Here is a 23,076-nt window from a genome sequence, read left to right as displayed (position 1 = left end):
AATGCACTTGATGAAGCTTTTCTATTAATTTTATACACGCTCGGCAGCTACTGCCGGGCATGGCAAGTATTGGTCGGCTGTAGGATGATTTTGGCCGGAAAACTGCCGAATGCCGACTGTTATTTTGAGCTCTGCATGTATGTAACTGATAATAGGAATGTGTAACTAACCTGCCGTGCTGTCTCCTATGTTACTTGGCTGCCACTGTGCACATAGCAGAACATAACCATATCAGCATGCACACTACACTCAGTGGGTAGGATTGGCATGATGTCAGCTGTTCTGTAAAGGGTACATAATGGCAGCTATCTACTGTAAACACTCACACTTTGCTGTAACAGCTGGCAAACTGAGGTTAGATACGTAGCTTCGTCACCTGGCTGAGTTATGCATTACAGAGATCCAACTGTCTGAAATTTCACTATTCGATGTACCAGTCATTTTGAAGCAGCCATGAGACTGCAACTTTAGCACCGTCTTGCCAGTCCGTCAACCAGTGGTTCCACAGCACTGTAGATAAACTGTTTGCTGCACTTTCCATATCTAAATTACAAAGTACTGTACACCAAGCTGAATATTACTAGTAGAAACGTCACCTTCGTATTCTTCAGTAGGTCAGATGTTTCAGTCAGTTGCGAACGGCCTTCCTGTTTAACGTATTGCAAAACCAACCCGCTTAGTCAAGCTGCCTGTTCTTGTAGACACAATAACTCACAAATTTTCAAGTATCTTCTTTGCCAAAACCAGTTTATTTTATGACAGTATTTGATGATTTAGTGCAAAATTTTAGTGAAATCAAGGAGAAACATCCTCACACCAAGATTATTATTGGAGGTGATTTCAATTGTCCTGAAATAGACTGGGAACATGGTTTCTTATCAGCAGAGTCATACACATCTAGATTACTCCGAGAAAAACTTCTAACATTTTTACAAGACTTTCATCTCAACCAGATTGTCAACTTTCCAACCCGTGGCATAAACATCCTAGACCTGTGTTTTACATCTCACCCTAATATCATCTCCACTTGTAACTCCATACCTGGCTTTAGTGACCACGATGCCATATTGGTCAGTCTATCTGTCTCATTTTATCAACAAAAGCAAGAGCCACACAGAGTACCTCTTTACAAAAAAGCAAACTGGGACATAATACGAAGTAGACTATCTGATCTGTCACTTGAATATTTTAATTTAAACAGCACCTCAGTCAGAACTGTTGATGAAAACTGGTCCTTTTTTCAAGAAAACTTCCAAAGCATTATAGATGATCATGTCCCTTTCAAAACACTACGTAAAAATACTCGTCTGCCCTGGATGACAGCCGAACTCACACGCCTAATAAGAAAAAAGAAACGAGTATATAAGAGGGCTAAACGTCACAAGCGAGACTCAGATTGGTCAGAATACAAAGATTTACAACGTAAAGTACGTCAAATGTTAAGACATAAGCACAGGGCTTATATTACTAACATTATTTCATCCTCAAACGATAACAAATTGTTCTGGAGATATATTAAAGCTAAACAACAAGATATTACAGGAATTACTACCTTAAAAGGTCCTGATGGTGAAGCTATAACAGAGTCAATAGATAAAGCAAATATCTTAAATGAACATTTTAAATCTACATTTACCACAGAACAATTTGATAACTTTCCTTCTAAGTCCAATTCTCCGTATCCATCTATGCCACATTTTGAGATTACCACACAAGGAGTTTACAATATACTAAATGAAGGTAATTCAAACAAATCTCCAGGTCCTGACAAGTTACACCCTTATGCCCTAAGAGCCACAGCAGCAGAGATATCACCTATGCTTACCCACATCTTCCAACAGTCTCTCAGCTACAGTAGATTACCAACTCAATGGAAGCATGCATATGTCACACCAGTTTATAAAAAAGGAGACAAATCAGATCCCAAAAACTACCGTCCAATATCACTAACTTCAGTAATCTGCAAAACCATGGAGCACATCATTGTCAGCCAATTAATGAAACATCTAGAGTCAACCAACATCTTAACAGAAAATCAATTCGGCTTCAGAGAACATCACTCCTGTGAATCACAACTGCTTGTGACTGTCAATGATATAGCCAAAGCAATAAACAATAAACTACAGGTAGATTTGGCAGTACTAGACTTCTCCAAGGCCTTTGACAAGGTTGCACATGCTCGACTTCTAAACAAACTGGAGTATTATGGAGTGAGAGGAAGTTTGCTGGAATGGTTTGAATCATTTCTACACAACAGAACACAGCAAGTAGTAATAGAAGGCCGTTATTCCATATCTTGTGACATAACATCTGGTGTCCCCCAAGGCTCAGTTCTTGGACCTGCCCTTTTCCTAATATATATCAACGACATAACTACAAACATACATAGTGAGTTGCGACTGTTTGCAGATGACATTTTAATTTATAGGCCTATACACTCACCAAGTGATCAGAAGATTCTGCAGGATGACTTAACTACTCTTATAAAATGGGCAAATGAATGGCAGATGGACTTTAATGTATCTAAATGCAACATCTTACAAGTTACCACACACCATACCACCAAAACATTTACATATCAAATGAATGGAGTGCCCTTGAAATCAGTAGAAAAGATTAAATATCTTGGAGTTTACTTGAACAATAAACTTTCATGGCACGATCACATTGACTACATATGCAACAAAGCAAATCGATTACTTGGTTTCCTAAAGCGAAATTTACATTCCTGTCATAAACACTTCAAAGAATATGCCTACAAACAATTTCTGCTACCATCTATCGAATATTGTTGTGCCATCTGGGACCCACACCACCAAAATGACATTTCTAAACTTGAAATGATTCAACATCGAGCTGCTCGTTTCGTCTTAAATAAGCCTTGGAACAGACACCACCGTGACAGTATCACAGACATGTTAAATGAACTAAATTGGCCATCTTTACAAGAACGCAGAAAGCAAGCACGCCTCATCCTATTGTACAAGATAGTTAATCATTTATTATTGGTCCCAAATCGCTGTCTGCCATCATTAAATCAAACTGCTACCAGAGCCCATCATGATCAGAAATTTAATCATATACAGTCTTCAGTAAACACGTATCTCTATTCATTCCTACCCAGAACTATTCCCCATTGGAACGATCTATGTATCCCTAATCTATCTACCATTGATCTTGAAACATTTAAACAATCAACTACTCCTACTTTGTAACTGTAACTTAGCACTTATTGTATTTATTGTAATTAGCCCTCACTGTAATTTAGTATTCATTGTAATTCTAGCACTTATTGTAACTTACCACTTACTGTAATTTAAAGCACTAGTTGTAACCTAGCACCTATTGTAACTTAGCACTTATTGTAACTTAGTACTAATCATTATTGTAACCTAAATTATAGGCACTTATGTTATTGTAACTTAAACTAGGCACTTATGTGTACGTACCTTGTACATTAGCGTAAAAACCCTGTTGGGTGTTTGCTAATCAATAAATAAATAAAAAAATAAAATATGAACAAACTTTCAGAGGAATTTTCAGTAATACTCGTTACCACGGTAACTTTCGTCGTTAAGTAACGTACGTAAGCGCTACGTCACGGGGAGTGAGTATTAAATGGAAAAATGAGATTATCTCGTTGCATCAGTGGTTGCATGCTGCCAGCGGGAGACTCTAAGGTTATAAATACTATAGAGCATTATCTCATCCTGTACTTTTGTAGATCAGAATCATCGAAAATGTTCAGTTGAGTATACGGGTAGTCAAGCTACCATTCCTCAACTTCTTTTCCTACTCCATTAGTAATCTACTGTGACTAATGCAGTAAAACTAAAGTGAGACATAAATACTATATTAGTGTTTTGTGATCATGTACAGTCGATTTCGGATTACTTTCTGCATGCAATTGAACAATTTACAATGTGATTGTTCAAACATATGAACTAATTGTTTGCAACCTAGCTCCTTTACTTGTATAACTAAATACTAGTACTATAGTATGTTCACGTTGAGCTGAATCCTCAAAAACATTTAATAACTCATGGATGCAATTACACACGATCTTGAAATTTGGCTCATTTGTAGTACTGCTTGACCCGCTAAAAACATTTCAAAATCTTGTTGTTCGAATGTTTGATATAATATTTACAAATTTTCACAATAAATTTCCTATGGGGAAGCCATATAAGTACAGGATCCATTACAACCCTTTCCCGAACTTGTAATGGAGGCAAACTGTACGTGTCTGTTGTTGACACCTTTGCTGTTAATTACCAATAATCATCTGGTTGGCTGAAATGTTAACTCTGTTGAGAAAAAATCCACTTTTAATTTTTAGCTGTTTTTCAGGATTCAGCTCAGCATGAACATACTATAGCACAATAGATACTCACCCCTTTACTGTCAAACAATGCCAGGAGTGTACATGTAAATACGGCAAGTAGACATTCACATTATCACGTTTGTAAGTCGCGTGTGAATTGTTCAAAAGCAATCTGAAATCAACTGTGCTAGTACTACCTGAGTGTGTACTGGAGTCTGTTCTGACAGTGTTGTCACAGTGTTGCTGCAATTTGTAACCACAAACAAAGTAATTAAAATAGTTGCTTATTTTAAGTTCATCAATTCCAGAGGCGTATCCAGGATATTTCCAAAGTGGCTTCCAGATTTAGCAGTGAGGTACAGAGGTCTGGGGCTGTGCTCCCAGCCACTGACAGATTTAGAAAGTGCTTCAAATTTACTAGATTTTTGATTTCATGAATAGTAACTATTTCAATTTGTACTTGGTTCCTCATGATTTGTGGCTGGTCAGGTATATATTGTAGTGACCAAATACATTTCCAATTAAAATGATTTAGGTACTTTAAATTTCAACGTTTTTAACACCCTTAAACTGTGTGTGTGCGTGTGTGGCTCACTACTGATAGGCTGGAGTGCTGCACCAGCATAATGCTAGCATATTAGGTGGATGTTATGAACACTACTTATACTCTCTAATAGAGCAGTCAGTGGAAACTGCAATTGAGCACTCCAATGCATTGTCCAAAGCTCCTTAAATTGATACTCTCTAATAGAACAGTCACTTTGTAGTCAATTACTCTAATTGAGCATTCACTGATTAAAACTTTCAAAGATAATTGTAAGAAATGTTTTTGAGCACATTGAGAACACTGAAGAGCATAACAGGTAAAAATTTCATGAAATTTTACCCAGCCTTCAATCCAGGTCAGTCCATAAAACGGGTCAGATCTGGATTACCTGCCCAGGTGACCCACTGAGCCAAGACAAAATGTGACGTAGATGACCTTGTTTCAACCATGTGTGTATGTGCTATGCACGCGTGTGTGCATGTGTGTAGTATGTAGTACTGAGCCAATAATTTCCAAAACATTTGTTGATTATGTGTCATACACTGTTCCTAATCAGGGACGAAACTAGCACTTTAGTGATGCTAGTATACCCAAAGTGTCCTAATTTTAGAGGTCTAAACAACTACAAATGAAACCATTAATGGTGTCAAGGTACATTTCCTGATTTCAAGTACTGTATCATCAATTATGGCCCGGACACTTATTATGTTCAGGCAAGTGTTTACCCTAGCCACAAGACTGGTGACTATAATTTACAAGACCAAAAATCATATTCCTTGGAATCAACTTGAGGTTTTCTCTTCTTGATATATTCCACATAGATTTCAAGTTTAAAGGAATGCTGTAAAATGCTTTTGCTTCACTGTTTTGTACTAGGAGTTCCTGTGAAACCAGGCATTTATTTCTGTTGTACGACTCTATACCGTATCTAGCAACTACTGTGCGTATGATATAATTATATGGGACTGGCCGTAGTGCACCATTAGGAAAAATATGAGTATTATTTATCATTAAATTTCATGATTTATTTGTTTGTTTAGCGTCAAATTATGTTCAGCCAATGTAATAGCACTGAGAAAGGTATGTGGACTATTTTGTATATTTCTTGAATTAAAATGTATATTTTCTTATTCACAGGCATTCTGAGAAACTGAAATCAAGATATTGGGCCAGGGGCTGAGGGGTGCATAAGAACTGTGAAGGAAGAGAACATTTAAGTAATATCTAACTGTCACTAGTAGTAATATCTAACTGTCACTAGATGATAATAATACTCCATAATGTGTCCGTGGTTGGACAAAAGTTGTGATAATGTGTGTGCTTACTTGCAGATGGATGTGTAGATTATAACTGACCGAACATGCATGTTGTATTACAGTACATTGTCAAGCAGCATCATGATGAATTATTTACATACACAAAGTGTGGAACTCTCAAGTTGTTCGTATATTGATCACCACTAGTTCCCTTTAAGAATTGTATTACGAAAGGTATTGCTAGTATACCAAATAGCCCTTGGTCGTTGAAATACAAACTCATCAAGTACAAGTAACACAAACACTAGTTATACTATAACATTGTGATCACAAGTAATGTTGTTCATTGAATTATGCAATAATATTTCAGTTGAGTTCCTTGCTTGTGAATAGTTTTCACAACTGCTTGACACGTAGCTGATGAGTTACAAACTTTGATCAGACTCTAGAGTCAGGTATGTTCAATCCAGTTGGTAGTAACAAGCTGCTCATTGGGATTCATACCTCATTTACCCTGCAACAATTATAAACAGTTCACCCTGCAAACTACTAATAAGTACAAGTACACAAAAATTGGCTTTTGCAGATAGTGAGGAAGATAATATAACATGATATGCCTTTAGTAATGTTTGACATTGTTTGTATTTTGTACAAGCAATGCTTCCTTTTTTATCATGTCACCTTGCAGGACGTACACAGTAATTTTGAAAAGAGTTTTCTCTACAGCTAAGTGACTATTATATTAGAGTATTATAATTACCTGACTGCTTTATTAGAGTATCTCACCAAATAATATCCTTCAGAACAAGCATTGCTATTACATGACAAACACTATTTACAAGGCGAAGGCTCCTGTTTCATGAAAGATCCCATGATTTCTGTATATCTGCAGTTTGAATTTATGTAAAGGGGTTTCCTGAAACTTGCCCCTGCCTTGGAAGTACAAAACTCATGTAACCTAGTAGATATTTTCTGTTGCATACAAGATTGTGTGTAAGAAATTAAAAGTATGCACTAGTCACTCTGAACTGCTTAGCTATATTTCACTTTAAACCGGCGATCATACATGTATATGCAAGGGAGTATTATGCTGGTCTGTGTTGCTCACTACATTTGAACCCTTCATATGCCTTGAGATTTTGACTCATTGTTACTAGTAGCAATATTGTGTAGTCTCAAGTCTCGTCTTGATTGTATATTGACTTTGGTAGACCGTGCAGCAAGTTAGTCTTGTGCCATCCACCCCTTCACAAAAGTAAGGGTCTGCAGCTGGTGAAATACAGATACTAAATAATCTCAAAAGGAATTCAATTAGACAGTGTATGTAATTGCTAGTTATGTCAGATGATTACCCTTCAAAAGCATTGCGTTGCCAAGGTGATTTGTGTGTGAACGTGATTGGCACACACTACCAAATCTGAGTGGTAGAATCATTTAGTATCTGTATTTCACTTTTTGCAAAGGAGCATGCGGTGCCAGACTAGTCCCTGTGGCACCTCCTTATGCAATGTGTATATGTACATGCATGCAAAGTTTTAATAATTGTCCCACTCACTTTACATTATTAATCTAAATATTACTCCATTTTATAGCTGCCACAAAATTTCACAGATGCATATCGCCAGGAGTAATATAATGTACAATTGTAAAGGACCGGTTGTATCATATTTCTACCGCTCTTAATCCTCTTACATCTGTGCCCAGTGATCCGAGGCGATCCAAGGGCAGCTGGGTACCCGAGCAACTGACAAACCACTTAGGTGTCCCGTATTTGCTGGTGTTCCACCTTATCTCTCTGTACTTGAATCCATTCCAGATCATTAAGTAGATAAATCGTGACACTGCATGCACTGGTCCGCCAAAGCACCCATCCGGCAGCATAGTAACGAATCATATAATAAGCGCCGCATAAAGATTACGCGCTGCGCTTTAAATTGAAATACGTAGTAAATGCACGGAAGAAAACGGAATAAGGACATCACGAAGGTATAAACGTTATACCTGTGACGTTTTATACCAACTTGTAGGGATAACCTTCATCCCATATAGTATAACCTTCATACCAAGTCTTTTTTATACCAACAAGGTAGGGATAACCGTCATACTCCTTGGTATAACCTTCAAACTTCATTTTTAACATATATATATATATAGTACTAGATAAAGCCACCTAGTGGAAACAGACAGCATAACACATAGAGACACATAGTAATCTGTAAGTGATATAGTTATCTCACTGTGGTATAAGAGCCATGAATCCACTGATACAAATGTACAATCAAAGCAATATAACTATACAAATATGCATATAGCATGAATTCATTTTGCATAACACAAGTGATAAATTACTGGAGCTCTATATCTTTAAACACTGCACACCAAAGCTATAGCAGCATAAGGTCATGCTAAGTTTTGCATTTAATGTTAGAATGTCTGAAAAACTTCATATGGACATGGATATATTTACATGCATGTTCTATTATACCTGACTGCTCTATTAGAGTATAAACCTGACTGCTCTATTAGAGTATATACCTGACTGCTTTATCGATCTTTTTAACAAGTTTTGAAGAGGCCTAAGGCTCATGTTACCTCTATAAATCCTTCCTTGAGAGATGAATGCAAGCTTTATCAATTGCCATTACACTATATTACTCACTCATTTTGTCCTGCCACACTAAATGGTGTGTTAGGATCCTGCTTGCAGAAGTCAAAATTTTACAGGGGGGTTCCTGAACCCCCCGGAACCCCCCCTCCCTACGCCCCTGTCTATGGACTATAATCTATGGCAGCCACACTTCTTGGTGGCTATATGTACTGATTAACTACATAGAGCGCCAGTTCATCAATACCCATGCAGTGACCGCAGTTGTGCTCTGCGTCATTCTTTAAATTCCGAGTAAAATTCTTAGAGAGCAAATGACGTGGGGGCGACTAAATTCAAATTTCAAACTAGCCATTCTCGAAAACAAATGTTTCAATCTGAACGAAACTTTCAGAACAGTTTAAAGACACATTGCCCTACATGCCAAGCGAGTATTGCGGAAAACAACAATCTGGGATTTGTATTTGACCTCTAGGTCGACTGAGGACGACTGAAACTTCGTTTGGTGCTGAAATCACGACTGTAGGGTAATCATGTATGGTGAAATCGATGATGTGAATCTTGAGGTGATTGAGTGAATACTGAAGCGATAACAGGGCGATCAATGTTCGGAATGCACAAAGGAACGCAAGGCATACACCTGCGGTTGCGTCTAACCGCATGCGATAAAAAAAAATGAAACTTCCCCTTTGATGTCGGCAACCTCGATCACGAAACAATCGGCATGGATTTGCTTCACTGCTTGTTTGGTAGTTACTAGTGACACGATGAGTTCAACTCCAGAGTTTCAGAGGGATAGCATAAGTGACGGGTGGATTACAGGAAGGCCGAATTTGACAACGTTCGTTCTTGTAAAATCCTCACGTAGTGGTCGCGTCATGTATTGTCTGCGGCGCGCGTTTCTGCTTTACTGGCCGTGCGACTCACTACCGTGAGTCTTGATATGTATTACATGTACATTTACTGATAAAATCAGAAATATTTAAGGGTGCTAGCGCCTTTTGAAGCCACACAAATGATGCTGTTTTTACCTTTGATACAGGCAAAAAGGAAGCTACAGGAATCTAAACTACTGCTTCGAAGATTGACCTAACTTTCTACTATACAGAGACCAAAGTATAAGATTGTACCTTGTTTCATTCACGCGCTATAGTCCCTCAAAGTTAACCCATACATTTTTCTTATTCCGAGATACTGGCTGCTTGCACAGGCATCAAATTCGCTGTGAAGATTCTTCAACAAACTTGTGGAAACTTAGCGCAGGGATTTGTCTTTGCACTTCTTCTTTCTTGAGTTATAAAACAGAGAGTGAGTGCCCGCAAGCGAACTTCAACTTCCGGGCCTTGTAACTTCATGCTGGATCACAACAATTATAATTCCATGCGCTAAAAGTTTGCAAATTTATCACTGATGGTCCACCAAAAGTTTGGTAGAGATCCGACTATCGTGTATTCCAGAATATCGCCTTTTACAATGCAGTGTAGAACATGCGCACGCCGACCAGTTATTACAACAAATTCCACAAAACCACAAATGCCAACTTATCAAATAACAAGTTATAAATGAAGTTCTGAAGAAAAGAAAAGCTCTTGTTCCTTTTCTTTACACACTGGGACACCTTCCTGTTGCTTGTGGAGTCGTCAAGTCTGCTCTTCGATAGGTAACGCCTCGTAACGCACAGCCAGTGTCTTGTTATGTGTGATAAATCCAGCTGGAACATCGTCACTACCTAAGAACAGGTGTACAATACAAATATAACTTACCAGCGTACACTATCACTCGAGAAAACTCAGGAAGAACGTGTGTTGGCTACAAATCAGCTTGTATCTCGGCTTGTTCGCACGTATCTTCAACACTAGCACTAACTTTCAGGCTAATTCACTCTACTGTCACTGTTGGACACCCAAACGATCATTTTCTTGATGGTTTTCAAACGAAACAGGCTGTTTCTTGGCCAATTCCTTTGGCGCAAAACAAGGCCGTCTACCACGGATACTTTGGGTATGCGTAATATTGCCAATTATGATGTAATAGCCGCATGTGGTTATGTGGGTTGTCCCTTGAATGGCTTCAAAAACCCGCTAGCACCCTTAAAGTAATCAACATTTGTTTCATCTTTTTCTTCTTCCTGTGGTAAAGAAAAAAAGATAGGTTTAAAAACCTCAAAGCCGGCCTATGGTATACAAATACAAAAAGAAGTGAAATCTAATCCAAAACAGCCAAGCTGTAAAAAAAAGTGCCACCCTGAGAAAAGCTATTGTGAAAAAAGATGTGAAATCCAAGGTAGCGGCCAAGAAATGGCTGTGATGGTAGGTTAATGGTAAAAATTTTAATAATGACAATTCAGGTGAATTTTGTACCAAGACCATTAACCTTAACCTACCATCACAGCCATTAACATTAACCTACCATCACAGCCATTAACATTAACCTTAACCTACCATCACAGCCATTAACATTAACCTTAACCTACCATCACAGCCATTAACCGACCAATAACTAAATGCATGATGCGTCAGCAGCACAATCAATATCTATCTAATATTTCAAACCCTGAATCTGGTAATAACAAAATGAAACGTTTTTGGCATTATATTAAAAGTAAACGTCAAGACAATATCGAAATTGGCGCCTTAAAGGACCAAGCAGAGAATATAATTACTGACCCACTAGAGAAAGCAGAGATCCTAAACAACCAGTTTAAATCTGTATTTACCTCCGAGGACACTAGTTGTATTCCAGATAGGGGTAATTCTCCCTATCCACCCATCCCAGACATTCACATTACACTAAATGGTGTGAGAAACCTTCTTGCTGAGTGCGATACAACTAAATCCCCGGGTCCTGACAACATACATGCTGCATTTTTGAAACAAGTTGCTTCTGAAATAGCTCCTCTACTGACACATCTCTTCAATCAATCATTAAGAATTGGCACTGTGCCTGACTCCTGGAAACAAGCTAATGTAACCCCAATATATAAGAAGGGTGATAAGACTGATCCCAGAAACTATCGCCCAGTGTCTCTTACATCTTTGGTCTGTAAAACATTAGAACACATTTTAGTTAGTCAAATAATGAAACACCTCGAGTCAAACAACATATTAACTGATGTACAATATGGATTTAGATCAAAGCGATCATGTGAAGCCCAGCTATTTCTTGCAGTTGATGATTTTGCCAGAGCAGTTGATAACAAAGTTCAGGTTAATGTGGCTATCTTAGATTTTGCAAAAGCTTTTGATAAAGTTGCCCATGCTAGGCTAGCTCACAAGCTGAATTTCTATGGTATAAGAGGTGAATTGTTACAGTGGCTACAATCGTTTCTTACAAATCGTACACAAAGAGTAATCATTGATGGTAGGCAGTCTTCGCCTTGCAGTGTAACATCAGGTGTACCACAAGGATCAGTGCTCGGTCCAGTGTTGTTTCTGATATATATAAATGATATTGTAACTAACATCCACAGTCAGTTGAGACTTTTTGCAGATGATTGTTTAGTTTATCGTCCTATCTACTCACCCGAAGATCATAAGATACTCCAAAGTGATCTTGACACATTATCAACATGGGCTGATATTTGGCAAATGGAATTTAATGTTTCAAAATGTTGCATCATGCAGATATTTACACTACATTCTGCTAGTGAGTTCTCCTATACAATGTACAAAATCCCCTTAGAAGTTGTTGAGAGACATCACTATTTGGGAGTACTTTTAGATAACAAGTTGTCATGGACCCCTCACATAAATTCAGTGTGCAATAAAGCTAATCGTCTACTGGGATTTTTGCGAAGAACTCTCCACCATTGTCCACCTCACTTAAAAGAACATGCATATAAACAGATCGTCTTGCCATCTATTCAATACTGCTCTTCTATCTGGGATCCACATCAACAATCACTCATTCACAAGTTAGAGATGATACAACATCGTGCTGCACGTTTCGTGTTAAATAGACCTTGGAGAAGGAATCATAGGGACAGTATAACTGAAATGTTAGTGGAATTAAAATGGCCAACACTGGAAGATCGTAGGAAACAGGCACGTCTGATGCTGTTGTTTAAGTTTGTAAACAAATTAATTTATGTTCCAAATCAGTATCTGCCAGTGTTATCTCCTGCAACAAGTACCAGGGCAAACCATCCCTTGAAGCTATTACAGTTGTATGCCAGAACAAATCGATATAGTAACTCTTTCTTACCAAGATCAATACCAGACTGGAACAATTTAGATATGGAAGATCTTGACAATATAGACTTACTTACTTTCAAAAACCGTTTGCAAAATGCATAGACACTAAAATTTTGTTTTTGTACATTAGCGAATTACCCAATGGGTTTTGCTAATCAATAATAATAAATAAATAATAAAACATTAACCTACCATCACAGCCATTTCTTGGCCGTCACCTTAGATTTCACATCTTTTTTCACCATAGCCTTTCTCAGGGCCGCACTCTTTTTTACAGCTTGGTTGTTTTGGATTAGATTATATAATAGCAGAGGGAAAACTTTTGCAGTTAACAATCATAAAATTAATTAATTCATGATCGCTATAATTATTATTGTTATTGCTATCATGAAATTAATTATTATTATTATTATTGCTATTCTTAGAAAACTGCTGCATGATTACTATAATTATTATTATTGCTACTGCTCTGAAAATATAAAAATTGATTAAGCAATGAAATTTGTGTAAAGGTAGTAGAATTTGGGTTCTTGCCCAAACATATCACCCAAAAACCTACCTCACCTTTTCTTCATGATAGCTTGGCACTGCAGGGATGAAAGTAAAGTGAAAGTGGTAAGGCTCAGTCCTAATATAATGCAATTATTCTAGGAGTGTCTAAGAAAATGCTTCCCTATATAGGAAAATTTTGAGAATTCCATATTTGAGATACTTTTTGGAGGCAATTTTCAAGATATTAATTACCTACTGTATCTGACAAGTTTCCATGTTATGAATAAAACATGACACTGAACAAAAAGTACCTATAAAATACAGTTTAACTGTAAAACTGGATTGTCTCCAAAGTAGTTACAAAGAGAAATCAAGCCAAAACCAGGGCCATACCAAATTAAATAATTATATGTTTCATGGACCATTTGCTCTCTAGCAGTGACCCAGCAGGTTGAAAAATAAAAATAAATATTGTTTCAGAGTTGCAGAGTATTTATCATAGTATCTTGATCTTGACAGGTGCAGGGGCTAAAGTCAGATCATTGTGCTACATTAAATAGCATTAGAAACAAAATGAATTTCCCTCCCTGAAGCTACTGCACCTTTACTGCTTATGCAATATTTTAAGGGTCACAGTATAATTAGTAATCTCTTTGAGAGATCGTGTGATTTATATTGTTTGCCAAACACTAATCCGCCTCAACTGTGAAACATAAGATTAATTTGTCAGATTAAATTTTCATAATCTAAAATACAACAGTAATTGTTTTAGAGGCACTTAATATGTAGGGAGTGGAAATGAATTGGTTATGAGTGAAAGATAGGTTAGATACTATTAATGTTGTATCAACTGTAGTCATTGAACAAAATTAATGCTAATAACTGCAAGTTCACTTAGAAGAGATTACTGTAGAATGCTCACCTATACATTACATGTCTCCCTGTAGAGAGTTCAGCTACAGTACATTGCATGTCACCCAGTAGAAAGTTCAGCTACATTACAAGTCACCCAATAGAGTCTGAGAGTTTATGATCAGCTACATCTCAGTGGCGGATCTAGATGGGTTTCTGGGGTTTCGATAGAAACCCCCTTTAAAATTTAGCTCAGTGGTAGTCTAAATTAGGGTCCGCAACGTGAAATTTCGACCTCCGAAAATCAACTAACAGACCACCCACAAATGCTAGGCTGGGTACCATTTAGAAAATGCCAGATTGGCATTATTTTTCATTAACATCTTGTCATGCAAATCGGCAAATATGCTTACAAATTACGAGATTTTTTGCTATATCTTCAAGGAAATGTCTTTTAAAGCTACAATACGCACTCTCAACCTTTCTTAGTAACTGTACTCTAAACCAAAACCATCAGTGGGTGTATTGTCTGGAGCAATTTCCAGCCGCAGCATCGCGAAAATGAAATTTCGGACTTGAAAAGTTTCGATGCCACTGGAGTACACAGTAGCGATGCCAAAGTAACCCTCCCAGGTCAAACTGGTCTGGCATGGGTCCAACTACTACCACACCAAATATCATCGAATTCCAAAATTGTTTGCCATCTGGCTGAGCTCGACGGCTATCAAAAATTCGTCAAAAATGCCGATTTTGTTCACTGACGGGAACTTTTACTAGCCAGATGTGCTAGTTTGCTTATCAAAAGTTTGCTAGACCCATAGCCAGTAGCTTTCATTCATAGGGTTGGTCTAGTAGCTCTTCTAGCGACCTCAAATTCCGCCAAATGCCAATATCCACGAATTTTTCTGATATCCACAAATTTTGTCGATATCGACCAATTTACAACCCATTAAAGAAATCTTGCACAGCAAACGTGATGTTTTACCTCTCTAAAGTCCTGCTACATCCTTGTTTAGTTATACTAGTCCATAGGGTGGCACTGGCGGCTCTCTTATCGAGGACAAAATGCATCAAAATGCCCATCTCACCATTTGCCATCAGTTTTCGGAAGTTTTATATGTCAAACATGCTGGTTTACCTCTCTACATCCTTGCTGGACCATTCAATCACCTTCGTCTGTGTAGGCAGCTTTCTTCAGTCTCTTGAAAACGTCAGAGCACGCTAATATGGCGCAACCATCAGTACCAGTTAATGCTTATTTTGTTTCATTGGTTCCACGCAAGAATGACAGGATAACCAGTAGAAGTACAATAGAGCGAAAATAAAGTTAGTCTAGCTCTAAATATTGTACTCTACATGTTTATACAAATGATTACCGAAATGCAAATGCCGATTATCAAAAACCACAAATGAAATTTTCATTAGTGTAGAGTTCTGAATGTGGATATTTAGAACTAGACTTGGGCTATGCAATATTTCTGCTGGATTTTCGTGGAATCAATGAAACAAAATAAGCAGTAAGTGGTGTTAATGGTTGCGCCCAATTGGCGTGCTCTGACATTTTCAGGATACTAAAGAAAGGTGCCTACACATACGAAGGTAATTGAAACGTCCAGTAAAGATGTATAGAGAGGCTAACCAGCATATTTGACTTGTAAAACTTCCTAAAACTGATGACAAATGGTGCGATGGGAATTTCGATGGATTTTAGCCTGGAAAACAGAGCCGCCATTGCCACTCTATGGACGAATATAACTAAACAAGGATGCAGCAGGACTTTAGAGAGGCAAATCATCACGTTTGCTATGCAAGATTTCTTTAACGGGTTGTAAGTTGGTCGATATCGGAAAAATTCGTGGATATCGGAATTTGGCAGAATTTGAGGTCGCTAGAAGAGCTGCCATACCAACCCTATAAATGAAAGCTACTGGCTATGGGTCTAGCAAGCTTTTTAGAAGTAAACTAGTACATCTGGCTAGTAAAAATTCTCGTCAGTGAATAAAATCGGTATTTTTGACGAATTTTCAACAGCCGTCGAGCTCAGCCAGATGGCAAACAATTTTGGAATTCGATGATATTTGGTGTGGTAGTACACTGTTAAAAATAAAGAATAACCACCACTCTGAAGAGTTCCCAGTGTAGGGAGGATTTAACACCCCATGGAGAGTAACCAACACTCTGAAGAGAATAACCATTACTCTGAAGAGTAAGTGACACCACCTTCAGAGCATGTGCTACTCCCCAGTTACAGTAACCATTAGGGAAAGCACATTAGCATACCGTAAATTATCCCGTAATCTATATCACGTGATTAGTCTGGTCTTCCTGGCCACGAGGTAATGATGAAATGCCTCGCGGAATACAGTACTGATGTTCATACGACTGGTTAGTCTTTTATTTAGTCTATAGATTAGAATGGTAATGAAGGAACACTTTCCTGAACCTGTTTCGTCTCGAGGTTAGAGAACTGACTAGCTTTAATGTCACATCGGGTAGTAAAAGTTAGGTTAGGGTTAGGGTAAGAGTTAGGTAATCTTTATAATCTGTTAGGTTAGGGTTAGGGTAAGAGTTAGGCAATCATTTATAATCTGCTAGGTTAGGGTTAGGGTAAGGGTTAGGCAATCATTTATAATCTGCTAGGTTAGGGTTAGGGTAAGAGTTAGGCAATCATTTATAATCTGCTAGGTAGGGTTAGGGTAAGAGTGTTAGACTTTTATAGCTAGAATTAGTAAATATTATACAAGTAGTCACAGTAGCGAAGCGGTAGTGCATGAGGCTTGAAATCAAGTGGTCGAAGGTTCGATTCCCGCTGTAGTTCACTTTTTTTCGCTCGAGACTTTTCAGTTTTTTTCTAAGTTCAGTACAGTCTAAAAACGTTTTCAAAACGTTGTTTATAGATACCCACCATCGATTTCAGCTAGGAGGGGTATAAAAATGATGCACTGAAATTCACACTTGATGTAGCCTTGGAGCTGCAAGTCCGGAGTGAATGCACCCGGACGATGACGTATCACACAACGTGGGCTTGTGTGACGTCATCACGTCACGTGAGATCACGTGAACTTTAATTTCACGGAGTGCTAATGTGCTCTCCCTAACGCCTAGTCCAGTTACTACTTTAGAGTAATGGTTACTCTCCAGAGGTGTTAAATCTTCCCTACACTGGGAACTCCTTGAGAGTTGTGGTTACTCTTCATTTTAACAGTGTAGTTGGACCCATGCCAGACCAGTTTGACCTGGGAGGGTTACTTTGGCATCGCTACTGTGTGCTCCAGTGGCATCAAAACTTTTTTCGAGTCCGAAATTTCATTTTCGCGATGCTGCGGATGGAAATTGCTCCAGACAATGCAGCCACTGATGGTTTTAGTTTAGAGTACAGTTAATAAGAAAGGTTGAGAGTGCGTATTGTAGCTTGAAAATACATTTTCTTAAAGATATAGCAAAAAATCTCGTAATTTGTAAGCATATTCACCGATTTGCACGACAAGACGTTAATGAAAAGTAACGCCAATCTGGCATTTTCTAAGTGTTACCTAGCCTAGCATTTGTGGGTGGTTTGGTAGTTAATTTTCGGAGGTCGAAATTTCACGTTGCGGACCCTATCTAAATGCATAAACATTGTTGTACTGACAATTTGTCATAGCAAACAACTATATTGTATTCAGTAGCATGCATGCAGTTACACTTAACTAACACTTTTTATAGCTATTAAACCCCCAGCAACACTTCACTTTTCATCTCCCACTACATTAAAAACGATCGAGATACTCTAATAGAGCAATCATGTAACTACTATAGAGCAATAAAAGCTACAGCTTGTAGTCACCATATTAGCCCTATAGTTAACAATAGTATTTACAGTTTAAAGCATTGGATTCATTGTAATTAATTGGTGACTAAAAATAGCCTAAAATCCGATCTCAGAGCTTCTAAAATCTCAAAAATTTCCGTCACCAGATGCTTATACCAACTTTCAGAAACCCCTTTCAAAAATGCTAGATCCGCCACTGCATCTGTAGAGATTTTAGCTGCATTGAAGTGGCTACACTATAAGTCGCTCACTCAGTAGAGAGCCCAGCTACATCACAAGTCATCATGTAGAGAGTTCAGCTACTTACAAGTCACCCAGTAGCGATCATGAGTTCAGCTGCTTTACAAGTCATCTAGTTAGTAAGAGTTCAGCTATATTACACTTTTCAGGCTTACTATCAATTTCTAGCAAATTCTTTTTTCTTCACCTATTTTCCCAAAATTATTCCCTGATATTTCCTTGGGTGATTCCTGAAATACAGCCAATTACTTCTGTTTTCCCCTGCAACTGTAGATGGAACTGCTAACAAGCATCACTTGTAGCTTAAAATATTGGGATACTCTAATAGAACATTCATTATTAGGGTGGCTGAATACTCCATAAGAATATATGATTCATTATTTCTGAAAATCATTCTATTATTCTGGAATTATTTTACCACTTTTGATTTCCAAAATATTATTCTGACCCTAGTTACAAGTCACCTAGAGACATGCAAGTGTATAACAAGATTGTTTGTTGGTCTATATTGTGAGCAAGTAAGCACAAAACATCGAAACATGAGTTGGTTGATAATGATAATGATGTTTTAAGTGCATCTTAACAATCATGTATCAATTATATAGTCTTGAATAAGTTGTAGTCTCACATAAATACACTTGAACCATTAATTGATCAATCTAATTACAGCACAGTTTCATAACATCGTGCCAAGTGTCTAGTATTTATCAACCAATAGCACAGAACTAGCTTAATAACTTTCTCTATTAGCTTAACAAAAGCTCCGATTCAGTGAAAGGGCTTTCTCTGACCACTTTTAAAATAGCTACTATGCAAAAAAACTTATTACTGCAATCAGTCTCAAGAAGTGTATAGCAGAATAAAGAAAACTGATGATTTCTTGGAATGATTGAGCTATCATGATATATTCACACTAACTTACAACTGTGCAATTAAGGCAGTGCATGTATATACCTTGTTAATATTCCTGATCTGGTGCAATATGTGGCTCTCTCAACAAAGCCCATCTAGTTCTCACAAGCATAATAAATTTTGAGAAAAACAAAATGGTGAAATTATGCATGCTACACAGATAAAAATGTTCAAGTTTTAATCAAGCCATTACTTAGAAACAAGTCTCAAATCCATTAAACCCATTCACCATCTTATTTGCCTATCATGGATAATCTAAATATCTTTGTTCCATCTCTGTAGCCTGAACAGTATACATGTCATGTGCATTTGTTTACGATGCAATTGACATAATTAAAATTACCATCATTTCTTCATATAAAATGCCTTCATACTTGCATATGCAAGTATTGTACTGCTCTATGCCATGACTGATTTGCCAATTCATGGGGAGCATTGTAAGCCAAATAATCCCAGACCAATGCAAAATGTAAATAGAAGTTATGGCTGAAAATTTAAGCGTCTTTATTTGCAGTCTACTGTAGTTGGCAGGGGCACTTTAGATAACGCTGAGAAATAAAAGAATGCCCTGATCGAAGGACGATATCATGATATTGCCCTGTGCAATGATATAGCCCTGTGGTTAGGGTATCCCTGACCACAAATGCTTTTGATGCTGAGGCAGTTTTCTTTGACTATACTTAAAGTTTGGTTTGAGTAATAGACTGGTTTAGTGTCGTCTCATTGAAGAAAAGCATTTGTAACTCATTCATAAGAAAAGCATTTATATAGTTATAGGCAACCAAATATCACTAATCATTATCATGATGACGGTATTGTTTTTATACATGGGACATTACAGCCACTTGACAAGATGGTTCAAAAGGTCAGTAACTTATATTCTGAAGTTATTCTTCTTTAAAATAATTAACTTTGTTTGGGGTCCTTATGGGGCTAGATTGCTAGAAATTGTACCACTAAACCTGAGTCAAATATACTCTAAATTTCACCCAAAATGCTTTCAGGGATTCCGAACATTTCACCTATTATGTTCTTCAGTATTGCCATTATGCTTGCATTGTTTTCCTAGGTTAACAACATTTCACTTGGAACATTTTAATCAGTGAATGCTCTATTACAGTATTGCATTACATAGTGACTCTTCTGTTAGAGAGTATTGATTAAGGAGCTATGTACAATGCATATGAGTGCTCTAATGCAATTGCAGTTTCCACTGACTGCTCTATAAGGGAGTATCAATCTACTGTATTTTCATGGAGTTAAGTTTCATAGTTTCAAATATCCACCTAATATGCTAGGATTATGTTGGCATAGCACTCCAGCTTATTATGCTTTTATTATGCTGGCATATTTGACATAGGCCTATGTACAACTAAAACCAGCATAACCCACAATCACTTGTTTCAAAAAGCACTGTGTACAGGTTGGATAGCTGTGAATAATATTTCGTGAGTGCCATAGCCAATGCGCAAGGGGGGTATAAAGGGGGGTATAAAGGCGCATCTCTGTACCACCTTTGGCTGGAATACGATAAACAGGAAAAGAGTTATGATCGATTATTCACGAAAAATAACACCAATATGTTGTCACGCCTACAGGGTAAACCACGTATGGGAAGAAGCTGAAAATCGGTGGATGAATAGGTTAACTATTGAACCTCAAACCTTTTGTAGTTTGAAAGAAATCGAGCTAAAAACCAGGAAGATACAACGAAAAAACCAACAGTGTGTAACAATTATGCAATCGAGATTAGCTAATAAAAAAACGACTACTTGGCACGCCTACCAGATAAACCGCTAGGGGAAATGCTTATAAATCGCTGTATAGAAGGAGTAATCATCTTAGAAAGGCTCTTCAATGGTGTAGAAGAATCAGACTTAAAGCCACGGAGTTATAACACGAAATCCAACATGGAGCAGCAAGTGCGAGATCGAGATACTCTAATAGAGCAGTCACCCTGAAGAGAATTCAAGAGATCAGCTAGAAACAAGTAACCTGTATAGAGATAAGCTAGAAACAATTCACCCTGTAGAAAGATCAGCTAGAAGAAATTACCTTGTAGAGAGTTCAGCTACAAAGAAACCATCATGTAGAGAGTTCAGCTGCAAACAAAGCACCTGTAGAGAGTTCAGCTACAAACAAATCTCCCTGTAGAGAGATCAGCTAGAAGAAATTTCCTTGTAGAGAGTTCTGCTACAAACAAATCACCCTGTAGAAGATCAGCTAGAAGGAGTCACCTTGTAGAGAGTTCAGTTACAAAGAAACCATCATGTAGAGAACTCAGCTACAAACTAGTGACCTTGTAGAGACATCAGCTAAAAGAAATTACCTTGTAGAGAGTTCAGCTACAAAGAAACCACCATGTAGAGAGTTCAGCTGCAAACAAATCACCTGTAGAGAGTTCAGCTACAAACAAATCTCCCTGTAGAGAGATCAGCTATAAGAAGTTTCCTTGTAGAGAGTTCAGCTACAAACAAATCACCCTGTAGAAAGATCAGCTAGATGAAGTTACCTTGTGGAGAGTTCAGTTGAAAAGAAACCATCATGTAGAGAGTTCAGCTGCAAACAAATCACCTGTAGAGAGTTCAGCTACAAACTAATCTCCCTGTAGAGAGATCAGCTAGAAGAAGTTTCCTTGTAGATGGTTCAGCTACAAACAAATCTCCCTGTAAAGAGATCAGCTATAAGAAGTTTCCTTGTATAGAGTTCAGCTACAAACAAATCACCCTGTAGAAAGATCAGCTAGAAGAAGTTACCTTGTGGAGAGTCCAGCTACAAAGAAACCATATTGTAGAGAGTTCAGCTGCAAACAAATCACCTTTAGAGAGTTCCGCTACAAACAAATCTCCCTGTAGAGAGATCAGCTAGAAGAAGTTTCCTTGTAGAGAGTTCAGCTACAAATAAACCATCATGTGGAGAGTTTAGCTGTAAACAAATCACCTGTAGAGAGTTCAGCTACAAACAAATTTCCCTGTAGAGAGATCAGTTTGAAGAAGTTTCCTTGTAGAGAGTTCAGCTACAAACAAATCACCCTGTAGAAAGATCAGCTTGAAGGAGTCACTTTGTAGAGAGTTCAGTTACAAAGAAATCATCATGTAGAGAGTTCAGCTACAAACTAGTGACCTTGTAGAGACATCAGCTAAAAGAAATTACCTTGTAGAGAGTTCAGCTACAAAGAAACCATCACGTAGAGAGTTCAGCTGCAAACAAATCACCTGTAGAGAGTTCAGCTACAAACAAATCTCCCTGTAGAGAGATCAACTAGAAGAAGTTACCTTGTAGAGAGTTCAGCTACAAAGAAACCATCACGTAGAGAGTTCAGCTGCAAACAAATCACCTGTAGAGAGTTCAGTTACAAACAAATCTCCCTGTAGAGAAATCCACTAGAAGAAGTTTCCTTGTAGAGAGTTCAGCTACAAACAAATCACCCTCTAGAAAGATCAGCTAGAAGGAGTCACCTTGTAGAGAGTTCAGTTACAAAGAAACCACCATATAGAGAGTTCAGCTACAAACTAGTGACCTTGTAGAGACATCAGTTACCTTGTAGAGAGTTCAGCTGCAAACAAATCACCTGTAGAGAGTTCAGCTACAAACGAATCTCCCTGTAGAAAGATCAGCTAGAAGAAGTCACCTTGTAGAAAGTTCAGTTACAAAGAAACCATCATGTAGAGAGTTCAGCTTCAAACAAATCACCTGTAGAGAGTTCAACTACAAACAAATCTCCCTGTAGAAAGATCAGTTAGAAGAAGTTTCCTTGTAGAGAGTTCAGTTACAAAGAAATCATCATGTAGAGAGATCAGCTACAAACTAGTGACCTTGTAGAGACATCAGCTAAAAGAAATTA

The 23,076-nt window shown here is 37.8% G+C and overlaps 2 long non-coding RNA genes across 2 annotated transcripts; one reads left to right on the top strand and one right to left on the bottom strand.

Annotated features, from left to right (window-relative positions):
• Positions 1-168: 168 nt before the first annotated feature.
• LOC136247123 (uncharacterized) lies at positions 169-744 on the bottom strand. Its single transcript, XR_010697099.1, has 3 exons — positions 597-744; positions 327-543; positions 169-282 (listed from the first exon to the last, which is right to left on the bottom strand). It is a non-coding gene; the product is annotated as an uncharacterized lncRNA (long non-coding RNA).
• A 2,853-nt stretch (positions 745-3,597) lies between these two features.
• On the top strand, positions 3,598-6,201 carry LOC136247120 (uncharacterized). The gene is made up of 3 exons (XR_010697096.1): positions 3,598-3,836; positions 5,912-5,951; positions 6,009-6,201. It is a non-coding gene; the product is annotated as an uncharacterized lncRNA (long non-coding RNA).
• The last annotated feature ends 16,875 nt before the right edge of the window (positions 6,202-23,076 follow it).

Source organism: Dysidea avara, chromosome 2 (genome assembly GCF_963678975.1).
Source record: "Dysidea avara chromosome 2, odDysAvar1.4, whole genome shotgun sequence".
In the NCBI taxonomy this organism is placed as follows: Eukaryota; Metazoa; Porifera; class Demospongiae; order Dictyoceratida; family Dysideidae; genus Dysidea; species Dysidea avara.
This window is presented reverse-complemented; position numbering and strand designations above follow the sequence as displayed.